Below are 10,336 nucleotides of genomic sequence, written 5' to 3' on the forward strand. Positions count from 1 at the left end.
GGAGCAGTGGCCCACTCCTGTAATCCCAGCACTTTGGGAGGCTGAGGCAGGCAGATAATCTGAGGTTAGGGGTTCAAGACCAGCTTGGCCAACAAGGCGAAACCCCGTCTCTACTAGAAATACAAAAATTAGCGGGGTGTGGTGGTTGTAGCCTGTAATTCTAGCTACTCGGGAGGCTAAGGCAGGAGAATCACTTGAACCTGGGAGGTGGGGGTCTCAGTGAGCCGAGATCACGCCATTGCACTCCAGCCTGGGCAACAAGAGCGAAACTCCATCTCAAAAAATACTACTAATAGGCTGGGCACGGTGGCTTATGCCTGTAATCCCAGCAGTTTGGGAGGCCGAGGCGGGCAGATCATGAGGTCAGGAGATGGAGACCGTCCTGGCTAACACAGTGAAACCTCGTCTCTGCTAAAAATACAAAAAACTAGCCGGGTGTGGTTGCAGGCATCTGTAGTCCCAGGTACTCGGGAGGCTGAGGCAGGAGAATGGCCTGAACCCGGGAGGTGGAGCTTGCAGTGAGCCGAGATCATGCCACTGCACTCCAGTCTGGGCAACAGAGCAAGACTCCGTCTAAAAAAAATTAATTAATTTTAAAAAACTAATAATAGTAATTAAGTACGTGGCCAGGCACAGTGCCTCATGCCTGTAATCCCAGCACATTGGGAGACCGAGGCAGGCAGATTGCTTGAACCCAGGGGTTCTAGACCAGCCTGGACAATGTAGTGATACCCTATCTCTACAAAAAATAAAAAATTAACCAGGCATGGTGGTGCATGCCCATGGTCCCAGCTATCTAGGAGACAGAGGTGGGAGGATCACTTCAGCCCAGAAGTTCAAGGCTACAGTGAGTCATGATCACGTCACTGCACTCCAGCCTGGGTGACAGAGCAAGAACCTGTATCAAATAACAATAATAATAAAAGCAGACACGGTGGCTCACTCCTGTAATTCCAGCAATTTGGGAGGCCGAGGCGGGCAGATCACTTGAGGTCGGAAGTTCCAGACCAGCCTGACCAACATGGAGAAACCCCACCTCTACTAAAAATACAAAATTAGCCGGGCATGGTGGTGCATGCCTGTAATCCCAGCTACTTGGGAGGCTGAGGCAGAATTGCTTGAACCCGGGAGGTGGAGGTTGCAGTGAGCCAAAATGGCGCTGTTGCACTCCAGCCTGGGCAACAAGAGTGAAACTCTGTCTCAAAATAAATAAATAAATAATAATAATAATAACAATAATAATAAAGTATTTCAGGGTAAAATGATATGATGTCGGGGATTTGTTTCAAAATATTTCAGTGGGAGGTTGGGGAGGATGATGAGGAAGGATAAGTTAAGTAGATAAAACAAGAATGATATTGTTTTATTGATAACTATTGCAATTGGCCAATGTCTGCAGGTGATTCATTATACTGTTATCTCTATGTTTGAATATGTTTTAGGTTTCTATGACACTATTTTCTTTTTTTTTTTTTTGAGACAGAGTTTCGCTCTTGTCGCCCAGGCTGGAGTGAAGCGGCGTGATCTCAGCTCACTGCAACCTCTGCCTCCCAGGTCCAAGCAATTCTTCTGCCTCAGCCTCCCGAATAGCTGGGATTACAGGTGCCTGCCACCACACTCAGCTAATTTCTTGTATTTTTAATAGAGACGGGTTTTGCCATGTTGGCCACGCTGGTTTCAAACTCCTGACCTTCGGTGATCTGCCCACGTCAGCCTCCCAAAGTGCTGGGATTACAGGCGTAAGCCACCATACCCAGCCTATGAAACTATTTTCAAAGAGTACATAAAGCCCCATCTCACCTTCACTCTTACCTCCCATTACCGTGCCACATCAACTCTTTGCCCTAGATATCTTTGTACCCACCACCACACCCTCTAGAAAAACACTTATCTGAACTGTCCTTCAATGCCCAATTCAAATTCCTGCTTCCTCTTCAAAGGCTTCCCTGATAGTCCCACAAGAGCGTGAGCCCTCTCTCTTTTCTGAACTCTCATAGCACTTCAACTCAGTTGGTATCTGTCATCATTAGCTTTTTCTTTTTAATTAATTAATTTTTTTTAGACGGGGTCTTGCTCTATGCCCAGGCTGGAGTGCAATGGCATGCTAACGGTTCTCTGCAGCCTAGGCCTCCCAGGCTCGAGTGATTTTCCCACCTCAGCCTCCCTAGAAGCTAGGAATACAGGCGCGTACCACCATGCCTGGCTAATTTTTTGTTTGTTTGTTTTTTTGAGACGGAGTTTCGCTCTTGTCACCCAGGCTGTGGTGCGGTGGCGCAATCTTGGCTCACTGCAATCTCCACCTCCCAAATTCAAGCAATTCTCCTGCCTCAGCCTCCCAAGTAGCTGGGATTACAGGCATGTACCACCATACCCAGCTAATTTTGTATTTTTAGTAGAGATGGGGTTTCATCAGGTTGGTCAGGCTGTTCTTGAACTCCTGACCTCAGTTGATCTGCCTGCCTCAGCCTCCCAAAGTGCTGGGATTACAGGCATGAGCCACTACGCCCGGCCAATGCCTGGCTAATTTGTGTGTGTTATTTTGTAGAGACAGAGTTTCACCATATTGCCCAGACTAGTCTCCAGCTCATGGGCTCAAGCAATCTGCCTGCCTCGGCCTCCCAAAGTGCTGGGATTACAGGTGTGAGCCACTGCGCCCAGCTGTTTTATTTTCTTGATTAGCTTTTTCTCATTTTGCACCCCTGACTGGATCTGAAGCCCTCATAACACTGGCCACATGCTTGTTTGTTATTCTCTTAGCATGACAGCTTCACCCCGGAATCTGTCCAAAATAATTCTGACGAATGAATAAATGATGGGAATGGCTCTTGAAAAGTGCTCACCTAAAGGACAACACACTAAGCTAAGAATCTGGAAATCTGAGTGAGTCCTTGCATTAGGCAGGGTCACCAGGGATAGAAAACTCATTCTGGTTGAAGCAGAAAGCTGGAATGCATTGATTCCAATAACTAGAAAGAAGAGGTGTAGATTCAGAGACCTAATGGTATTTTCAGTTCCCTCTCCACTTCCCCTTTTCTCCAGCCCTAGGTTTGTTTGGTTGTGACAAACTCAGCTCTTAGCCCAGCTTTGCAAGCTGGCAGGAAAAATAAAGTAATTTTTTTTTCTCCCAACACGCACATATGCAAACCTCAATGTAAGATTCTGATTGGTCCAGATCGCTTCTGCTGCCAGTTCTTAGGCCAATCACTGCGGTGAAGGGAATGAGACACTGTGATTGGCCAGATCTGTATCACAGGTGCTCCCTGTGGCCAGCAAATAGGCAGACCCATGAGAATGGCGTACTCAGGAGAGTGACAGTTTCCCCAAGAGAAAGAGAAGTGCAGTTGCCAAAAGGATGGAGGAAAGGAATCCCGAGCAGAACCCCTCCTCCCTTCCCCTGCAAAACAAATGATTCTGGACCAACTATCTAGTAACAACACAATAATTGTCACGACTTGTTGAGCTCTTACTATTGTCAGAGAACGCGCTAGTACTTTGTAATGTAAATATAATAACCTTTATAAAATAACGTATATACATCTAGCCCTCTGAACAACTCAAAAGGTAGGTGTTATTAGGCCCATTTCACAGATACTAAAACTGAGACTTAAATAGGCCAATGGACCTGTTCAAGGACCTGCTGTTTGCCACAATTGCTTCTTTGTGCTTCAATTTTCCTGTATATAGGGCTTCCTAATATTGCTGTACCTTTCAAAGATGTTTTTGACATGAAGGAGAAAGTATGTCAAGGTTTTGAGACTTACTCGTTCCACCCATGGCATGCCCTGGCCTGCATTTTCCTATGTGTAGCCTTCAAGGCCACGTCCTCCACAGAGTCTGCCTGACTCCTCCACTGAGATCAGTGAAGTCTCCTTGCTCCAGATTCCCCAGCAGCTCCCCCACAGCGCTCTCCTGGCAGCCATCACCTTCTCTCCCACATCACAGATATGTGGCTGTTAGCTCCCTCGCTACACTGTGTGGTATTGAGAAAAGGGACCATTTCTAATGCAACTTCCTGTATAGCATGCATTTAACCCATACATGACAGGCTTTGACTAAACATTTGGTTAATTAAATGATGCATGTGTTTAATTAATTAACGTATAGTTGAGGAATTCCTCTATAAATTCAAGGCACAGCTGTTTGGGCTTCAAGTAAATACACAGAATGTTAGAACTATATAAGAAGTCGCCTTCATTCAGGGCCAGTCTATAAGCTATTTGTTACTGAACCACAACAAAATAAGTCCAGAAATTGAGAACACACATTTAGAAACATTTATGACAGTCTGGTAGATTAAGTTTATGTCTGCTGAATCTAATAATAAAAAACAACTTAGACTTGTGTTCTGTATGTCTTTACTTTATAAATTAATTTTCTGATCATTCATTTTTACTCCATTTTACAATGTTATCTGTTCTCAATGGACTGGGAATTTTTAAATATTTTTCTTCACCAGAGATAGTTTGAGAAGCACAAATCTTATCTAAACTGTCACTCAGAGCAGGAGGCCTTTCTCTATTTCTGGCCAACCAGCCTGTTTTTAACACTTTCTGGCAAGGCATTCACACCATCCCAGTTCCACTCTCAGATTGTTTCATAACTTAACTATTTCCTTTCTGACCTTGAAAAGTTCTCCAGCTCCGTGAGAGAAGAACGCAGACTTCCTCAGCCTAGGATGGAGCTGGAGGGTGACAGGCTTCCACAGGAAGAAGTGAAAATTTTCCCTTTACTCACTCAGGACATCTGGATTCTCAGACCCAGTTTTCTCATCTGCAAAATAAGAAACTTCAAATTCTGATGCTTTATGATCCCCTTGTTCATTCATGAGCTTTAAGATATGAAGGAAGTTCCTGCTTCTGAAGAATAGCCAATCACTGCCCCCTCCCCTGAAAAAAACTCCCTTTATATTTATTTATTTTGTTGTTGTTGTTTGTTTGAGATGGAGTCTCACTGTATCACTCATGCTGGAGTGCAGTGGTGTGATCTCAGCTCACTGCAACCTCCGCCTCCCAGGTTCAAACCATGCTCCTGCCTCAGCCTCCAGAGTAGCTGGAATCACAGGCACCTGCCACCATGCCTGGCTAATTTTTGTATTTTTAGTACAGACGGGGTTTCACCATGTTGGACAGGCTGGTCTCGAACTCCTGTCCTCAGGTCATCTGCCCGCCTCAGCCTCCCAAAGTACTGGGATTACAGGCATGAGCCACCGTGCCTGGCTGAGAACTCCCTTTTTAACATGAGTGATCTGATTGTACAGCTACAGGATATCTCATGTGTCACTTACATCGGATTAAAGAGTATTAGATCAGCCGGGTGCAGTGGCTCACGCCTGTAATCCCAGCACTTTGGGAGGCTGAGGCGGGCAGATGACCTGAGGTCAGGAGTTCGAGACCAGCCTGTCCAACGGGGTGAAACCCTGTCTCTACTAAAAAAAATACAAAAAATTAGCCGGGCGCGGTGGCTGGCGCCTGTAGTCCCAGCTACTTGGGATGCTGAGGCAGAAGAATGGCGTGAACCCAGGAGGAGGAGCTTGCAGTGAGCTGAGATTGCGCCACTGCACTCCAGCTTGGGCGACAGAGCGAGACTCTGTCTCAAAAAAAAAAAAAAGAAAAGAAAAGAATATTAGATCAGCCGGGTGCAGTGGCTCACAACTATAATTGCAAAACTTTGGTAGGCTAAGTGGGAGCATTACTTGAGCCCAGGAGTTCAAAACCATCCTGGGCAACATAGCAAGACCTCATCTCTACTAGAAATTTAAAAATTAGCCAGGTGTGGTGGTGCATGCCTATGGTCCCAGCTACTTGAGAGGCTAAGGTGGGAGCATCCCTTGAGCCCAGGAGTTCAAGATTATAGTTAGTTATGATTGCACCACTGTACTCCAGCCTGGGTGACGGAGGAAGGCTCTGTCAAGATAGAGAGAAAGAGAGAGGAAAGAGAGAGAGAGAGAGAGAGAGAGAAAGAAAGAGAAAGAAAGAAAAGAAAGAAAGAAGAGCCGGACACAGTGGCTCACGCCTGTAATCCCAGCACTTTGGGAGGCCGAGGCGGGTGGATCACAAGGTCAGGAGTTCAGGACCAGCTTGGCCAAAATGGTGAAACCCCATCTCTACTAAAAATACAAAAATTAGCCGGGCATGTTGGCAGGTGCCTGTAATTCCAGCTACTTGAGAGGCTGAGGCAGAGAATTGCTTGAACCCGGGAGGCGGAGGTTGCAGTGAGCCGAAATCGTGCCACCGCACTCCAGCCTGGGCAACAGAGAGTGAGACTCTGTCTCAAAAAAAAGGAAAGGAAGGAAGGGAGGGAAAAAGGGAAAAATAATGATGTATGGTAATTCTTCAAATATAGGTGTGATATTTTGCATGTCAAATTTGATTCAACTGTTAATTAAAAAAACAAAGCAACATAGCATTTTCTCAGTATTTTTAAATTGAATAAAATGTAAATCTTTCATGCTTACTGTAATGAAGTCAGACAATTTAGAAAAACAAAACCATTCCTCTGATACCTCAGTAAATTTTAAATACACATACAAATATACCAGAAAATGCATTTTTATAACTATTTTACAAACTGTAGATGAAAACACAAAGATTGAAACAGATGAAATGAAACAGGCATACATAAAAAATTGAATGCAATACTTCAATTTTATTGAAACAATATTATTTCTACTTCAAAAAAAGAATATTTTATTTATGAAGCCATAGCACTTTGGGAGAATGAGGTGGGTGGATCACCTGAGGTCAGGAGTTCGAGACCAGCCTGGCCAAAACGGCAAAACCCTGTCTCTTCTAAAAATACAAAAATTAGCCAGGCATGGTGGCGCATGCCTGTAACCCCAGCTACTAGGGGAGCTGAGGCAGGAGGATCACTTGAACCCAGTAGGCGGAGGTTGCAGTGAGCCGAGATTGTGCCACTGCACTCCAACCTGGACAATGGAGTGAGACTCTGTCTCAAAAACAAACAAACAAAAATATATATATATATGGCAATGAATATATTCAGATTATTTGTAAAATATAGTGGAAAAGAAAATTGGATATTTGTAAATTAAACACATAAAACAACAAACATAACAACACCAGTATCATCATCTCAACGGTAAATTGTAAATATGGAGACAATTGATTTTACAAGTCACATGTGAAATTATTATTTCATTCTGAATGAAATGGGACTTTCAATACATTTTTAGCATGTCTAGAAACAAGTTTGCTCATTGTTTTCAGTAATATATTATTTAAAATAGTAACTATACTGGTGACATAAACCTCAAACCAAAATTAAATCTGTATCAGAAGTTATCCCACCTGATGTAAGCAGGTTGTCCTTGCTTAAGTAAAGCCATCCTCAAAGGTGTGAACGAGCCCTGCTGAGGTCAGGAGAGCTGCCCAGGCAACCCTCAGATGCATGAACTATAAACACTTACAGTTTTATGCTGCTGAGGTTTCCTGATTGTTTCTTGTGCAGCCTTGTTGGGACAATATTAAAAAGCTGCGGTGATTTTTAAATATATTCACGCATTTTTTGAGAATCCTCCCTTTAAGAGGTGGAGCCTCACTTCCCCTCCCTTGGGTGTGGGCTGGACTTAAGTTTTGGCTTCTAATGCACAGAATAAAGTGGAAGTGATGGGTGTGACTCTGGAAAGCAGATCATAAAATGCGCTGCAGCTCCCTCCTCCCTCTCTCTCAGATTGCTTGCTCTGGGGGAAGTTAGCCCACATGAGAGCACAAGCTGCATGGTGAGGAAGAGAGGCTTCATGCCAACACCCAGCGAGGAATGGAGGCCCTGCCAGAAACCACCCTAGTGAGCCATCTTGGAAGCAGACCCCCAGGCCCAGCTAAGCATTCAGATGACTGCAGCTCTAACCAACATCCTGAGTACAGTCACATGACAGACCCTGAACAAGAGCCACTCATCTAAGCCACTCCTGAATCCCTGGCCCACAATTACAGTGAGATTAAAAAGTAAAATAGGCCAGGCATGGTGGCCCATGCCTGTAATCCCAGCACTTTGGGAGGCCAAGACAAGCAGATTATTTGACGTCAGGAGTTCGAGACCAGTCTGACCAACATGGTGAAACACTGTCTCTACTAAAAATACAAAATTAGCCAGGCATGATGGTGCATACCTGTAATCCCAGCTACTTGGGAGGCTGATGCAGGAGAATGGCTTGAACCCAGGAGGTGGAGGTTGCAGTGAGCCAATATCGCACCATTGCACTCCAGCCTGGGCAACAAGAGTGAAACTCCATCTCAAAAAAAAAAAAAAGAAAAGAAGGCCAAATGTGATGGTTCATGCCTGTAATCCCAGCACTTTGGGAGGCCAAGGTAGGGGGATCACTTGAGTCCAGGAGTTCGAGACCAGCCTGGGCAACATGGTGAGACTCCATCTCTAGTTGGGCATGGTGGTGCCTGCCTGCAGTCCTAGCTCCTCAGGATGCTGAAGTGGGAGGATTATTTGAGCTCAGGAGTTCAAGGTGGCAGTGAGCAGTGATTGCAATCAGCCTGTGTGACTGAGTGAGACGCTGTCTCAAAAAAAAAAAAAAAGTGAAATAAAAAGTTGTTTTAAACTGCTAAATTTTTGAGTGATTTGTCACGTAGCAGATAGGGATGCTGTTTACAGCCTTTGGCAGGCCCCCATAGGTGAATCACAGTGGAGGCCTCTAGGATTTTGGAGCAAGGCCCTGCCATCTTCTGCAGATAACTACCCTCATGTTTAGAGACAGCTCTTGGCCTGTTACTGGGCTTTGGCGGAAACTGAACGTTTGATTATGGGTCATCAAGTCACCATGCGACCTGAACCTCCTGTCATACATAAACTGGGTGCCTTCTGACCCATCTAGCCATACAGTGGGGCGTGCACAGCAGCATTCCATCATCAAATGGAAGTGGTATATACATAACTGAGCTCAAGCAGGTAGCCGCAGCCGCTCAGGAGGCTGAGGCAGGAGGACAGCTTAAGCCCAGGAGACTGAGGCTGCAGTGAACCATAATGATGCTTCTGTGCTCCAGCCTGGGTGACAAAGGGAGACTCTGTCTCAAAAAAAAAAAAAAAAAAAAGAAAGAAAGAAAGAAACTAAAACTAAAGAATAGCTCAATAAATATACCATATTAATGGATTAGAAGACTCAATACTGAAGGTCAGTAATTTCAGCAGAAACGAATGAGAAAAAAAAAGAAGATTCAATACTGTTATTATATTGCCAGTGCTTCACAAATTGATCTGTTGATTCAATGCAATCTCCATCAAAATCTCAGAAGGCATTTTTGTAGAAACTGGTAAGATGATTCTAAAATTTAGATACGAATACAAAGAACTTAGAAAAACTAAAACAATTTTGAAAAAGGAGAATACTGTTGGGAAAATTATATTACTTACTACAGTGGTATTTAAGAGAAGGTATTAAATCCAAAAGTAGACATACTGTATAGCTAATTTTTAGCCAAGGTGCAAAAACAATTTAATAGAGATACATGTATCAATAAAAGGTTCTGTAACAGCTAACTACCTATATCTTTAAAAATAAACCTCTACTCAGATCACAAAACACACACAAAAATTGATTTGAGGTGAATCATAGACCTAAACATCAAAGATCATTCTGCAAAGCTTCTAGAAGAAAACATGGGAGAATGTTCTGATGACTTTGGAGAAGGCCAACATTTCTTATGTAGGTCAGAGAAAGCAGTTGTCATAAAAGGAGAAAAAAAAAGTTAAAATAGGCTTCATCAGCACTGAAACTTCTGCTCAGCAAAAGACACCATTAAGAAAATGAAGGTCGGATGCAGTGGCTCACGTCTGTACTCCCAGCACTTTCAGGGGCCCAGGTGGGAGGATTGCTTGAGCCCTAGAGTTTGAGACCAGCCTGGGCAACATAGCAAGACCTCATCTCTACAAAATATTTAAAAATTAACCAGGCGTGGTGGTATGGGCCTGTGCTCTCAGCTACTTGGGAGGCTGAGGCAGGAGGATTGATTGAGCCCAGAAGGTCAAGGCTGCAGTAAGCCGTGATCTCATGACTGCACTCCAGTCTGGGCAACAGAGCTGTCTCAAAAAGAAGAAAAGAAAACGAAGAGGCAAGACAACGATTAGAAGAGAATATTTACAATATACATATCTGACAAAGAACTAACAAAAAATTTAATGTAAGTTACATTTCCTTCACCATCCTTTGTGCTCTCTCAACAGTAACTATTAAGCAAATCATTTTACACTCCTCAACTCACCACCAAGCCAATTACCCCACAAGGCACCTTAGAGGGTGGCTACCCTGGGAACAAAAAGCCACATCTGTCTGTGTGTACACCCCCTGAATGGGAGGGTGGTGTTTAATCTG

At 44.1% G+C, this 10,336-nt stretch overlaps 1 long non-coding RNA gene across 1 annotated transcript in view; it reads right to left on the reverse strand.

The window, feature by feature from the left end:
• Positions 1-7,485, reverse strand: part of LOC129048190 (uncharacterized) — a 60,225-nt gene extending 52,740 nt beyond the window's left edge. The window contains exons 1-2 of the long non-coding RNA XR_010141484.1: positions 7,308-7,485; positions 4,622-4,770 (exon numbers count right to left, since the gene is read on the reverse strand). This is a non-coding gene — a long non-coding RNA (uncharacterized LOC129048190). The remainder of the gene's footprint in view (positions 1-4,621; positions 4,771-7,307) is intronic.
• Between the last annotated feature and the right edge of the window lie 2,851 nt (positions 7,486-10,336).

Source organism: Pongo abelii, chromosome 8 (assembly GCF_028885655.2).
Source record: "Pongo abelii isolate AG06213 chromosome 8, NHGRI_mPonAbe1-v2.0_pri, whole genome shotgun sequence".
Lineage (NCBI taxonomy): Eukaryota > Metazoa > Chordata > Mammalia > Primates > Hominidae > Pongo > Pongo abelii.